The sequence below is a fragment of the Tenrec ecaudatus genome, chromosome 1, assembly GCF_050624435.1.
Source record: "Tenrec ecaudatus isolate mTenEca1 chromosome 1, mTenEca1.hap1, whole genome shotgun sequence".
Lineage (NCBI taxonomy): Eukaryota > Metazoa > Chordata > Mammalia > Afrosoricida > Tenrecidae > Tenrec > Tenrec ecaudatus.
In genome coordinates, this window is record NC_134530.1 from 149,286,019 (window position 1) to 149,301,035 (window position 15,017).

At 52.4% G+C, this 15,017-nt stretch overlaps 1 protein-coding gene across 1 annotated transcript in view; it reads right to left on the bottom strand.

The window, feature by feature from the left end:
* The window catches only part of SYT6 (synaptotagmin 6), an 89,471-nt gene that overhangs the window by 13,751 nt on the left and 60,703 nt on the right, over window positions 1–15,017 (bottom strand). The window lies entirely within an intron of this gene.

Consider the following 15,017-nt stretch of genomic DNA (forward strand, 5'->3'; position numbering starts at 1 on the left):
GATTGCTCTGGAAGGGAACCCAACACTGCTGGCTTGGCCCTCACCATCCTCTCGATCAGCTATGGATTGAGCTGTTGAGATACACACAGTGCTCATTGGCTGGTTTTTGGAAATAGATTGCCAGGCCTTTCTCCCTCATCCATCTTAGCTGGCAACCTGTTCAGCATCGTCACTCACTGCCACTAAGCTGATCCCGACTCACAGTGACCCTACAGGACAGGGCAGAACGGCCCCTCTGGGTTCCCAAGACTGTAACGCTGGCTGAGAGGAGAAAGCCTTGTCTTTCTCCTGCAGAGAGACTGGTGGTTTCGAATTGCTGACCTTTCGGTTAGTGGTCCAATGTGTACCCACTATGCCACCAGGGTTCCTATGGGGGAGGGCTCTAGGCATTGACGTTTTAGACAGGTGGTCGGGCCCATCGGCCCTGAGGCATCTTCTGAGGAAGAGCTGAGTGAGGGACTCTCCTCAAAGCTACATTGGACTGGAGAGTTCTGGAGACACTTGATGCTTGGGCCCACCAGGAGAGTAATTCCCCGCTCCACTTCTCCCTCTCCCTACCCCCCACGCCTCCCCCCCCCCACCACCCCACTCCATAGCCTGTGGTCCCAATGATTTCCTCTAGGTGGCATTAATACCCATTCTTTGCCACCGCTGCCCCTGCCCCATCACCCCTCAGGGGCAACAGAAGTTGATTCCCCCAGCTCCCCTGTGATGACCCAGCTGGGCCCAGAGTTTGACCCTGCAGAGAGAAGCTCGCCCTTCAGCTTGCAGAACTCTGTGGCCCCCCGAGAGCCAGCGAGCCGAGACCAATGTCTGTGGCGTTGCTGCACTCTGCAGAGCTCTCCCATGGACTGCATCTGCACCTTAGGGCGGGTGGCAACTGCATGGGGCAAGGGTGACTGTCAGAGTTTCCGGCATCTAACAGACGACGAACTTGGGACTCAAACGTACTAGCCCCACCCAGCCTTGCACAGCGGCAGGAGTCGCCGCAGGAGTGGTCCAGGGAGGAAAGGGCTCCGTGTATCCACCTGTGAGCCACTGCCCTCCCTGCTCTCATGGGACCCTCTGAGCCGGAGACCCCAACTTCATGCAGTCGGGTCTTTGTTCAGGCCAGAGCTTCGAACCGAGTCATTCTGGTTTCACCCTCCTGCTGCGAGTGTGCATTTGCACCCCAGAGAGACGGAGCCGGATCTACTATCTAACAAGGTCCACACAGATCCCCACGTGCTTCTCCTGTCCAGCTCATGCTTCTTACGGAGACCTTGTTGAAGTGTGGGTCTGGGCCTATCCAGGGACCCAAATGCTCATTCTCAGTCGAGGGGCGAGCTGGTCTGGCTCATGGGTTCATATTTACTGAGTGCCCACCAGGGATACTGTACTGGCTAGACATTACACAGATACTCCCCTCAACACATACAGTCGAATAGGGTCACAGCTGGTTAAAACATGTGAGAGGTGGCAAGCTCCATGGTCTTTGACCACCTTTGGCGTCTCCCCTGTTTACCCCAGGGGATGTCCAAGCAGAGAACCACGGAAAGTGCCCTGTGGCCTGGCATTTTGGGATGTGACTGTCCCCTCACTCAAGGGGGATCCGACCGCTGGGGTACCAGCGGAGTGATCTCACTCTGACAGAAGCAGCCCCAGCCCCCTTTATTAGCCTTAAATCCCCCGCCAAGGTTCAATGAAGCGTGAAGATCCAGACCCCACTTACAGACTCCATGAACAGAGTGATGAGGACTCCCCGAACTCCCCCTGGCTACGCCCTGACTCTGGCCAGGCACCTGGCGAAAGGATCTCACCCGTCTAGCACAGCCCTTGGAGAGAGCGGCTCTTACTCCCCGCCCTGTGAGCAGGAGAGGTTGACAATCCAGTGATGTTAAATAACTCGCCCACGGCTGCATCAGGAGGGCGTGTAACCCGTGGCATGTACTGTGCTGCCAGGCTTGGGCTAACCATCCCCGAGACACACCTGCTGAAAGGACCGTGCTCAATGACCCTCAGTGGCCCCTCTTGTGTGTCTTCTCGACCAAGACCCATCTTCATAGCATGCAGAGCCCTCAACAACCTGCCCATTTCCCCTCTTCCCCGGAGGAGGTCTCTATGCTGACCCTGGGCTCCACGTGGGCTGTCCTAGCTTTGGTCTCTTTGACCCAAAGGTCTCCTGTGTAGAGCTGAATAGTGTCCTTCCCCCTAAACAGTGGTGCTCAACTCCTAAGGCTGCCACCTGAGAAGCAGGAACGGGCTCCTGGCAGATGCACTCAAGTTGAGAGGAGGTCGGGCGTGAGTGTGGGCCCTGGGACAAGACGATTGGGTCCCTTGTAAGGGAGGACAGCCACAGACACCAAAGGTAGGTGGCTGTGGGAAGACAGAGGCAGAGGTTGCAGTTGGCAGCCACCGAGGGCTGCCTGAGGCTACGTGAAACTGGAAGAAGCCAGGATGGATCCTTCCCTGGAGGCTCCGGAGGGAGAGGGACCCTGTCGATCCTTTCGATTTCAGACTTCCAGCCCCCAGCATGCTGAAAGAATACATTTCTGTTGTTTGAAGAGATAGGGTTCAAGGTCATTTGTGATGACAACCCTTGGAAGCTAATAGACCTCCCCATTGCTCTGCTCTGGCAGTCCTACACATCTCATAGACCCTGGGGTTACGCATGAGCCCCTCTGGGAGCCCTCTCCCGAGGCCCAGCCTGTGACAAGCACTTCGCTCCTCGTGCCTGCAGCACTCCTGGCCCCTGCACTGCACCCAGTAGTTAGCAGGTGCCCCTTTCCCTGCACCACCTGCCAGTGCGGGCACCAGCCCAGAACACACAACGGGAGCTCCACAACTGCGCATGGAAAGGGATGGTTACATTTTAGCTGAAACAATCTTGCAAGAAAGGGCTCCCTGGATACATCCCACAGGTGCAGGCTGGATTTCTGTTGCTGGGCTTGCGAGACTGGCCTGGGGATGTGAGGGATAAGAGCCAGTGGTCATTGGGAAGACCCTGACTCACGGTGACCCCATGGACTGTGCTCCTTGGGCTGATGTTTTTGGAAGTAGATCTCCAGGTCTTTCCTCCCAAGGTGGACTTGAACCACCATCCTCCATCCCCTCACCCACCACCTCCGTAGTCCAACAAGTAGCAAGTGCATTAGCTGTTTGCACCCCAGGGTCTCGTAATATGAAGGTTAGCTCAGAGCAAAAGGAACCTCCCTGCGCCGGGAGCTCTATGAAGGGCTCTCAAGGGCTGCTCCCCCCCCCCCAGGGGAGTGTGGGTCCCCTGTCTCAATAGGCTGTAACAGGCTGCGGGGGGCGCGGGAAGGGGGCGGGAGGTCGGCTGAGGTAGCTGAGTGTGGTTCCTATCCCTACCCCTGACAGTGAATTCCACCCAGAGAGATGAAGGGCCTCTCCCAATATCCCACTAGGGCTTAGAGGCAGAGAAAAGACAGGGGCCAAGAGGCTGGAAGCCCCTCTCCACTGTCTCTGCATTGGGTGGCTGGGCCTCACCATGCTGACGAGCCAGCCCACTGCTTTTGGCTCAGGGGCTGGAGAGGGATATTGCTACCCTGCACACGCAGGCAGCAGAGGATTGAGTTATTAGATAAAGGAAAACAAATAGGTTAATTTTGAGTAAATAGAGGATGGGAGCTAAACAGAGAGCCATTATCTCCTGGTAGCCACCAGAAAGCCCGGCCCCACGTGGGGCTGCCCTGGCAGCTCTGACCCCAGCACTGCCCTCTTCCTGAGGAAGTTTCCGAGCAGCCCCCCCACACCTTTCCAGCCTCTGATCCTCATTAGGGATGTCTGAGACGTTGGGGTTTAATAAAAGCAGGGGTGACCGAGGGCTGCCGTGCAGAGGCGCATTATTGCTTTCACTGTCACCTGCTGTCAGGAAAGGTTGCCTTCGGGCCCCTGCCTGGCAATGAGCTCCCCGGTGCTGGCGAGGCCCATACTGTTCAAGACTCAGAGGTAGGCAGCATGGTACTCTTGACTCCTGACCAAGGGTGGAGAGGGTGGTCCTGAGCTCCCTAGCTACTGGGAGCTGCAAGGAGATGAGTCTGCAGCCTGGAGATGGAGAGCTAGATGTTGACTCCCGGATGAATCTGCCCACCTGACATTGCGGCCTATAACGGTAGCCTTCTCCCCTGGCCGCAGGGCCCATTGATTGTACGGCCCTGCTGGCCCTGGCTCCCCTGTGACCCACCTGCCACAGCTCATTAAAGCATTTCTCCCTGGGGGAGGCACTCCCACTGCACCAGGCATAGAAAAACGATTCTGGTCAGGGCTGCTTGGCAAAGAGTCCTGAGCCCTGAGCCGGAGACCCAGGCGTTAGCCACTACCAGTCACATCACCTCTCTGGAATCCAGGCTCCCCGGTGCGGGTACAGGCAGTATTGTGGGTGATTGGGCAGTGCTGTGAATGATTGCGGGAAGGTAGATGAGGGACAAGCACATGGGATTCACCAGGAGAAACCTGTCACCAGCCACCGCCCATTGAGGCAGCCCGGGATGCTTTTACTGGTGCCTTTGGCCCGCTTCAAGGAATCGAGCAATTTGATTTTGAAATCCAAATGCTCTCACTCTTGCACTCCCCCTCCCCCGGGGCCCCCAAATATTTTGTTCTTCTCGGGGGCCGGCCGCGCTTCCTCCTAAATAAGTGAGTGGTGTCATTGGCTCTGCACCTGCTTTGGGAATCCGCGCTGAGCGAAGCAAGAACCAAGCATCCAGTCTTTTAGAGAACACTTCGGCTCTCTTAATTGTTAAGTGCCTTGTCTGAAGCTCTCATCATCGGCAGAGCAGCATCCGCTCCACTTCGGGGAAGTCACAGGAGACCTTAAAGGATCTCTGGAGCTCTGGACAGGAAGTGCTGCTAAGTTACTCTCGGGCAGCAGGGCCTGCAGCGCAAGCAGGGTGAAAGTCAAGTTGGCTGCACTGAGTGTTCAGACATCCGAGGAGGAACCCCTCCGTGTGGCCTTGTGGTTCCGTATTGGGGTACAGAGCTGAGGTGGATGCTTGGAGGCCAGGCCAACCCGCTAATATCTGTTCACACCATCACCACTTTGATATCAATTTTGGGCTTCTATGGTTGGTTTAAAGGAAACTCACAGGGGCTGGTCCACCTTGTCCTAGACGGTCACTATGAGTCGGCATGGACTCAGTGGCAGTGAGTTTGGCTTTTCTGGTTTGGTGGCACTGTGGGGTAAACACTGGGCTGCTAACGGCAAGGCTGGCAATTCAAATCCACCAGTCACTCCATCCCTGTTCCCCTACAATGATTTAGTTCCTCACAGGGCCCCTAAGAATTGGAGTGCACTCAATGCTTGGGCCTGATTGAGCTAAAGTGACTGGTTTAAAGCAAAGATGTCACTCTGAGGACAAAGGTGGGCCTGACCCGTCACAGTATTTTCAATCCTCTCACACGCACGTGAAAACTGGACCAGGAATACGCAAGACTGGAGAAGAATGGATGCCTTTGAACGATGATGTTGATGAAGAATACCGAAAGGACTATGGACTTCCAGAAGAATGAACAGATCTGTCTGGGAGGAAGGACAGTCAGAAAGCTCTTTAGCAGCAAAATGGTGATGCTTGGTCTCACATAGTTTGAAAATGTTATCAAGAGGGACCACATCTCAGAGAAGGACATCATGCCTAGTCATGGAGAAGGGTGGTGGTGGTGGTGGTGGTGTGTGTGTGTGTGGGGGGGAGTAATGAGAAAGACCCTCAGCGAGATTGGCTGATGGAGTGGCTGCAACTAAGGGCTCACACAGAGCCCCGACTGTGAGGCCAGTACAGGACCCGACTGCACCTGGTTCCGTTGTACATAAGGTCACTGTGAGTTGGAACTTAACAACATGACAATCACTGATGCTAAAGCATGGCCTCTTCAAAGGCGGGGATGGAGTCTGGTCTGCTGGAGTCTGGCCAGCAGAGTTCTGACACAGAGCAGAAAGTCTCATGGATGGTAAGTGCACAGGGAAGCCTTGCTGATGGACAAATGGCTGATCATCTGGAACTGGTCCAGATGCCCGCTCTGAAACTTATGAGTATTGTGACTTGGGCAAGTTATCTAATTTTTCAGTCTTGTTTTCTTAATCTCTAAAATGGTGCTAGCAATAACACTACCTCGCGGTATTATTTCACGGATCAATAAGATGAGCAGGAGTGCCGGGCACAGAGTAAGTCCGCAGTCAATATTAGCTGCTTTTATCATTATTAGGAGCCTGGTGGCATAGTGGTTATGCATTGAGCTGCTAACTGAAAGGTCCACAGTTTGAAACCTACAGCAGCTCCATGGGCCACAGACGGGGCTTTTTATTCCCACAAAGGGTGTTAGTCTTGCTATGAGTCGGCATCGACTCGATGGCATCGGGTGTGGCTTTTGGTTATTGACGTAACTGTCTTGGAGCAGGGAAGTGGGAGAGAAAGGCATACAAATGAGTAACACTGTCTGTCCACTTTGATCCGTGCTACAATAGAGGGCAGTAGTGAGTCAGTGGTAGAGTTCTTGCCTTTATAGACAGAGGACCCCAGTTCGATTCCCAGCCAGCGCACCTCATGCGACGTCACCACCCATCTGTCAGGGAAGGCGTGCATGTTGGTTTGAGGCTGATAGTTCTCAGTGGAGCTTCCAGACTGAAACGCTAGGAAGAAAGGCCTGTGAACTATGTCTAAAACTCAGCCGGCGAAAAAACCTTGCAGATCACAAATGGAAAGAATAGCGTAAGAGAAGTGAGGACGAGATGCGAGAGGGTCGAGGAAGGAACAACAAACTGCGGGACACTGGGCAGGTTTCCCTGAGGGAACAGGGTGCATGGAATGTTCAGGCGACAGGAGACATTCTGTGTGGCTAGAGGACATGGGGACAGGGAGAAGGAAAGCAAGCACAAGGGGGTTGGGGACAGGGCCCTGGCCTGCGACCCTTGCCTGCAGATTCTGGGAGACCATTTCTCCACCTGCTCTGCCTCCCCTAGCCAGTCCCAACCCGAAGCTCACGCCTGAGCCCGTTTTCATCAGGCAGCTGCTAAAGGTTCATGCATTTGGAGAGACAGTGGTGTGAATGAGACAGACAACGTCCCAGCTCGGCAGAAACTTGTCTTCTAGGGGAGAAAGGCCAAGACACACTAAGCAAGGTAGTGTCCAAGTACTGTACCTGAGCCACTGACCTGATAATGGCTAAAGAACGGTCAAGGGCCATTGCTAGACGGAGTGGTCGGTCAGGACCGAGGTTTGAGGACTGCCTTTCCTCTGCGGCACTACCCGGTGGGTTCGAACCACTAACCTTCAGGTTAGTCATTGAGGTAGTTAGTTTATTGGGCTGACCTGGCCGATAAACACATGTGGGTTAATTGAAGGGTGGAGAGAGAAATGGCTCAGCGAGCCTCGCCTTTCTTGTCTCTTGCTCTTTGATCATCGGACCAGTGTGCGGCTGCCTTGCTTGTTCTGTGCCTCAATTTGCAAGCTACACTACCTGTGGGACACCTAACCTGTGGACTGTGTCGCTGTAATTTAAGGTTCCTTCAAGACCTGCTTTGCCACACAATTGGAATTTACATCTCTTGAGCTGGGGACTGTCAGACCCTGTCATCTGGCTGACTGTTGGTGACCTGCCTTGCTGTTTGCTGCGTGTGCCTGGATTGCCTGAATTGCTCTACAGAGGACTACTGTGTGGCCCTCAAGACTTGAAGGACTGCCAGTGTCGCACAACTGTCTCATGGTACTGAGTTGCACTGAGCCATTTGTACTGCTTTATAATTTAACCGTTTATTTCTTGTGTTATATATCTATCTGTATAAATATATATTTAAAATTATTAGCAATCTGGTTTTGTCTCTAGAAAACCCTGTCTAACACAGTCATCCAGTGCAAACTGCTCCTGCCAGCCATGCAGGGGCCTTTCATTCTGCCCAGGCCCCCATCACAACCTGTCTTCGTCACCATTAATTAAGTATTGTGTGTTTACTCTTCACCGTATGCTTTTGTAGAATCTTCACAAAAGCCTTATGCAATGGCTACTATCATTCTCCCCATTTTCTCCATAGGAGAGTGGACAGACAGATTATACAACAACCCAAGGACACACGACTAGTAATCGGCCAAGCTGGCATTTGAACTCAAGCGGCCAGGCTAGAGGGCCCACACTTTTAAGCCACTGTCCCACACTGTCTCTCTGCCGCCTCCTCTCCTAACCTCGGGGCTCCTCCATACCTCCCTACTGCTAACTATCCCGGCCACCCCATGTGTGGAGCAGGAGATGGATGAAGACCTAAACCTTGCAGTGGCTGTCAGCAAAAGAGACAGCAAAGCCAAAGCCACCCTCGCTGGGCATCAAGAGGGTCCTTGGCTGGAACCAAGCCTGCCTTGCGGCAGAAGCCTCTCCAACTCTCCCAGGAGACTACCCCACTGGGACCAGGCCTTTCCTGGTCTTCCTTTGGACCCCTCTGGTCTGAGGGAGTAAGGGGCTTGTCCCCATCACCCCCAGGACATAAAGTCCTAGGTACAAGTACTACAAACATCTCAGGTGGTACAAACGGTGACCTGTGCTCAGCTGCTAACCGAAAAGTTGAAAGTTCGTGTCCACCCAGAGCACCTCAGAAGAAAGACCTGGCCATCCTTGGAAAAGCAGGAGCCACCGTTCTAACTCTAGCAAGCTGTGGGGTCACCATTAGACTGCCGTCGAGGGAGGGAAATTAGAAAAGCAATAAAACCCCCAACCTCTTGGGGGAGAGCTGGTTCCCACTCATGGTGACGCCATGTGTTAGAGAGCAGCCAAGGTGGGACCCGTCTGTGACCCTCTCTGGGATCTGGTGGCACGATGGATGTGGGGGCTGCGGGCAGCACAGCGTGGAGACTGACACTCGGCCCGCCCCTGCACGCCCTCTTGGCTGCCTGGCTGTCGGTTGGGAGTGGGAACCGAGGGGGTGGGAGCTCCTTCCCGCAGTGCCGAGCAAGGGCTCCTGCTGTGAACACTGGCCCGTGACGTGGGTTGACTCCCCGCTCCCCGTCGGGCCGGGCCTCCCGGCTGGGGCGAGCATCCTGGGGGCGGCTGTGTCTGGTGACTGATGCTCCGGGCTTCCTGCTGGGTGCTGGGTGCTGGGGGCAGGTTGTATTTGTTTTGAGTTCCACGCCTGTTTTTTTCTCTCAAGTGCTTTTCTGCCCCTGGGACTTTTGCAGCCTTATGAATAAATGATCGACCAGCATCGAGGCACATTAAACGCACTCTGATAGACTCGGGCTGCAGCCTGAAGAGGGGCTTCTGGGAGTGGAGGTGCAGACTGGTGAAGAGGGGGGTCCCCTCACAGTGTGCAGGGTCCAGGAGTGGGAGGAAGCGGGCTAGCTGGTGTCCTGGGGCTGGGGGTGGGAGGTGGGTCTCGGGGAGCTGGAGCTCAGAGACACGGTTGTGGATGTGAGCATCTTTTCAGGGAAACAGTTGGCTTTATTTAGGAGACTTGTTCTCCTCCTTGCCTTTGTGAACCTGCCCTTGAAAAGAGGTCTGGTGCTTCACACACCCCATTACTTTGGGGCAAATCTCTGAGTCAGAGTCACACTGGGAGGTACTGATTTCTTCCTGCTGGCTTCGAGAAAGGTGGGTGGAAAGGGAGAGGGGCAAAGAGGGGGTGGAGAGGAGCTAGAGGGGAGCGGAGTTGGGAGAAGTTTGAGAGGCGTCACAGTAATGGCCTGGTCCAGCCAGTGAGCAGGTGTCATGGGAGGCCAGGGCCTCACCTCCGATCCGGTGGTTCATTGAACGTCACAGAGGAGAACGGGGGAGTAAATGGCTCATCAGCCGAGTCACCAGTGAAATCTGCCTTCACGTCTTGTCTCAAGTTGTCCTTCCGAGAGGCTGTCAAGCAGCTGTCAGTTCCACTGGGGAGAGGGTGGGCGTCGCAGCGGTGGGGATGCTCTGCCTGTCAGCTCTGTGGCAGCAGGGGTCTCACAGAAGGGGAGGGGCAGTCCCAAGGAACAAATCTTTCTGCAAACATGTCCCGTGGAGGCCACACAGGCAGGACTTTGGTCTCAGCTGAGGGCGGGCTCCTCCCTGAATGACCCATGAGGGCAGCTCTTTGCTAACAGGCAGCCGGAAGGTTTAAGTCCTCCCCCTCCCCCAGAACCTCTGAGGCATGTCATGGTGAGCCAGCCCTGAACAGAGCCGCCTTCGCTCTCACTGGTCTTGATGCTGACGCTCATCTCCACGCGGTGATCCAGCCTCATCACATCTGTGGTTGGCAGCCCAGCACATTGCCCGTTTGGTCACCAGGGCTCCACCAGATAGCTGAACTTCAACAAGTGCAGATTTAGAGGGTTTTAAAGAACTGCGTGGCCAGGTCGGATAGCGTTGCCTTTAAGACGTCTCCCATCGTTCTACAATCTTCTTTGCTGCAGAAGTTCTCCATGTGTGCTTCCCACACCGACTGCATCACTGGGGATTTGTCAGAAATGGAAATTCACGATCCCCCATCGCAGAGACGATAACGGGAGAAAAGACTGACACTGTCAAGGATTTCATCTTGCTTGGATCCACAGTCAATGCTCATGGAACCAGCAGGCAAGAGCTCAAACAACACATCGCATTAGTAAGTCTGCGGCACGAGGCCTCTCTAAAGTGCTGAAGAGCAACGATGTCATCACTTTGAAGACTACGGTGTACTTGACCTAAGCCATGATGTTTTCAATCACCTCATGTGCAGGTGAAGTTGGGCATTGAATGAGTAAGACCAGAGAAGAATCTATGAGTTTGAGTTACAGTGCTGGCCAGGAATATTGAAAGTACCATGGACTGTAAAATAAAATAGACAGATTCATGTTGCAAGAAGTACATCCTTAAAAGGAGGAGGGCAAGACTCACATACTTTGGGCCTGTTATCAGGAGAACCCAGTCCTGGAAGAGGACATCATGCTTGATAAAGTAAGAGGGCAATGAAAAAGGGGAAGACAATTGACAAGATGCAGTGGCCTCAGAAATCCAAAGAGCCAGTCCTCCGCTATCCAATAGTGCCTCTATATGGGTGCTATGAGTCAGGTTCGATTCGATGGCAGTGAGTCATGCAGGGAAGGAGCCATGGCGGCGGTGTAGTGCGTTTTGTGCTGGGCTCCAACCCCAATCATTGGGAAGACGGTGCAGGACCTGGTGACCTTTCACTCTGCTGTGCGTACTGTTACTGTGAGTCGGAGCCGACTCGATGGCACCTAACAACGACAACAAGTGCAGACTTACTGAATTGGATGCCCAGGGGGTGGCCTAGCAATCTGTGCTTGAACAAACTCTGCAGGTTGAGTGTCAGGCACCGGTTCATCCCAGCTGACCACCCCCATCCCCCGTTGAGAATGTGCATTTCCACCTCAGCTGTACAGACTCAGATTCCACAGTTTAATAGATCCCAAGTGATCCTAACATATATAAGAAGCACCTACAGGGGGTCACACTGGAACGAATCAGTCTGAAGCCAGGGTCAGAAGAACCAAGTGGGTGTCTACATTGTGGTCAGTAGCCAGGATCTTGAAGCTTCTTTTGCCTCTTTGGAATTACTTATTTTGAAGGGGACTCACAGTTATGGAGGAGCCCTGGTGGTCCTGTGGGCTTGCGTGTTGGGCTGCTAACTGCAAGGTCAACAGTTCAAAACCAGCAGTTGCTCCATGGGAGAATGATTAGACTTTCCACTCCCATAAAGATTTAGTCTCAGACCCCCACAGAGGCAATTCTACCTCGTCCTGTGGGGTCACTATGAGACAGAATGGACTTGATGGCAGTGAACTTAACAGCTGTGGAGCATCCACTAGTTTGTTACGACCTTGGGCACATCATCGACATGAATTCATTTCACTTGTACAGAGTGCCCTCAGTCATTGTTTCCAGGTGCCATTGAGTCCATTCCAGTTCCCAGCAACCCAATGCACACTGAGTCAAATATATCCCGTGCCATCTTCACAATCTCGCTGTGTTTGAGCCCCTAGTTGCAGCTACTGTGTCAATCCATCTCATTGAGGGTCTTCTTTTGTTCAAAATCCCTCCACTTTACCAGACGGGTAGGCCTTGTCCAGGGACTGGTCCTTCTTAGTAGCATCTCCGAAGTACAGGGGGTAGAGTCTCATCTGCCTCCTCTCTAAGAACTATTCTGGCTGCACCTTTTCAAACACAGATGTGCTCATTTTTACCCCCTGGCCATCCACGGTATATTCAATATTCTTTGCCAATATCATAAAACAAATGTATCGATTCTTCTTTGGTTTTCCGTCTTTCTTATCTAGTTTTCCCATGCACAGAAGGTATTTGAAAATGCATCCTAGTCCTCCAAGTGACATCTTTGCTTTGGAATACTTTAAAGAGGTCTTCTGGAGCAAATTTGCCCAATGCAATAGGTCACTTGATTTTTTGACCACTGTTTCCAGGGGCTGAGTATGAATCCAAATCAAATGGAATCCTTGACAATGTCAGCCTTTTCTCTGTTGATCATGACGTTGCTTACTGGTCCAGGTGTAGGATGAGGGCTTTCGGTTTATTTCAGTGTGGTAGCTCACAGAAGGCTAGCATCTTTTATCTACATCAATAGATGCTTCAGGTCCTTGTTTGCCGGCAAGGTTGTGTCATCCGTATATGGCAGTGGCTACGGAGTCATCCTTTATTCCTAATGCCATATTCTTCTTTACCTTGCCCTGCTTCTCAAGTTATTTGCTCAGCATACATACTGAATAAATGTGGTGAAAGGCTACACCCTGGCCCACACCTTTCCTGATTTGAACCATGCAGTGTCCCCTTGTTCTGTTTAAACCACTGCCTCTCTGTCAATGTATAGGTTCTACATGAGCACCATGAAGTGTTCAGGAATTCCCATTCTTCACAAGGTTATCCATAATTTGTTATGATCCACACAGTTGAATACCTTGGCAGGGTCAACAACACATAGGTAAACACCTTTTTGGTAATGCTCTGCCTCCAGCCAAGATCACATCCCAGCAGTGAAATCCCCCATTCCAATCCTCTTCTGAATCCAGGTGGAGCTTCTGGCAGTTTCCTATCCCTCTACTGTTGCAACCGCGTATGGATCCCCTACAGTAAAACCTTAACGGCCTGTGATGTTAACCATATTGCTCAGTGATTTCGGCAATCTGTTGGATCACTTTTCTTTGGAATAAGCATAAGTGCCGTTCTCTTTCAGTTGGTTGGTGAGGTGGCTGTCTTCCAAATCCCCTTGCATAGATGACTGCATATTTCCACCGTTGCATGCATTTGCCGAAACATCTCCAATGGCAGGCATTCCATCAATTCAGGAAGCCTTTTCCCCACCGGTGCATTCCATGGAGTTTGGACTTCTTCCTTCAATAGCAGTGACTCTTGCTATATGCTACCTCCTGTCACAGGTGGATGTCAACCAAATCTTTTTGGTTCGGTGACTCTACATTCCTTCCATCTTCTTTGGATGTGCCCTGCGTCACTCAATATTTTTTACCCATAGAATCCTTCAATACTGCAGCTGAGAAATGGCATTTTTTCCCCTTCAGTTCTTTTGGCTTCAACACAATGCTGCATGTTGTTCTACCTTGGTGTTCTACCTCCCCTACCTTTGCACATCTCTTTATAATCCTTTACGTTGCGCCCTCACACCACCCTTTGAAATCCTCAGAAGAACCCCCAAATCATTGCTGTTTATGGATGAAAGATCCAAAGCTCAGAGAGGTAAAGCAATTTGCCTAAGGCCCCAGAGGGATTAACCAAGTTTGGATTTGGACTCTGATTGATTGCTTCTCCCCCATCCCACCCATCCTCCCCTGGACTAACAGGTGACCTCTCCATCCCACTTGCAGTGCCTGACTCCCTATCAGTGATCAGATGCTCTGAGGTCTCCTGTGGGTCTTGACGGTGAAACTTCTTGGTGTTCAGGAAGTGAGAAGCATTGGAAGGGAAACCTCTGGGCCAGAGAGGTTTTACCTTCTTGCTGCCTGCTTGGTTTTGACAGGAGACAAGGAGGTGATGTCACCCTGCATTACAGATCATGAGAGGATCCATCTTTAGACCAGCCAGTGGCAGCACCCTGGCCTCAGCCTGTCATTTTTCATGAAAAGCACCTGCTTGGTCATCACCTCACCAAGTGCTAAATGACTCCGGTGGACACTGCCTTGTGGGAGGCAGTGGGTAGAGAATGGCCAGCTGGTGGGCAGACGCCTGGGGTCAGAAGCTCGGAGGCCATAGGGCAGCGCAGGGGAAGGACCTGGGCTTTCTCCCACAGGAACTTGCCCATCATGCAGCAGCCACCACACTTGGGAAGGGGAAGCCCGTTGGTGGAGAAGGTTCGAGAAGGTAAAGTGTTTCCGTCTCTCTCCTTGCAGAGTTGGAATAATGTTCTTGCGTTCAGGTGAGGAGATGGGTGGCCGGCCCTGCCGTCTTCCTGGGAGAGTCGAGGGGTTCTATCTTAATGTGGGATTTTAAAGACCAGAGCAAGACAACCCCAGCCACCTGCCCCTTGGCAGCACTAAGCGTCTCACATGATGCCTCTCTTTAAGAAACTCACACATTCCCAGACTCTCACGTTCAGAAACTCGGCAAGTTCTCCCTAATGTCAAGCCCAATAAATATCTCCTGGGGCATTTAGGGCCTTCTCTCATGCTGCCCTCCGAGGGTTGCATTGCAGGAGGACACTGGGAATTCGAAGGTGTGAAGACTGATTTGTTTTTACTCCATCATCTCATTTTTCAGGTATCTCAGTGACCTTCATCTAGATCAATGTTTCCCAAAGTGGGAAAATACTCACCCCCACCCCAAGGGTGCTGGAACAACACAGGGGCTGCAAAAGCAAATGCCTATGCTTTATCCTGGAGTACAGGCTATAGTTCAAAAGTTTTTAATCACCAGGCAATAAACCAAATATGATTGAGTAACTGTGATGTAGCCTCACCGTTCACCATCAATAAAACCCAGGAAACAAAGCCCATTGCCACTGAGCGAAGTCCAACTCATAAAGCCCAGATCCAATTCACAGCAACCCTATAGGACAGGGTAGAACTCCCCCGTCAGTTTCTGAGACTCGAACTCTTTGCCTAGTGGAAAGC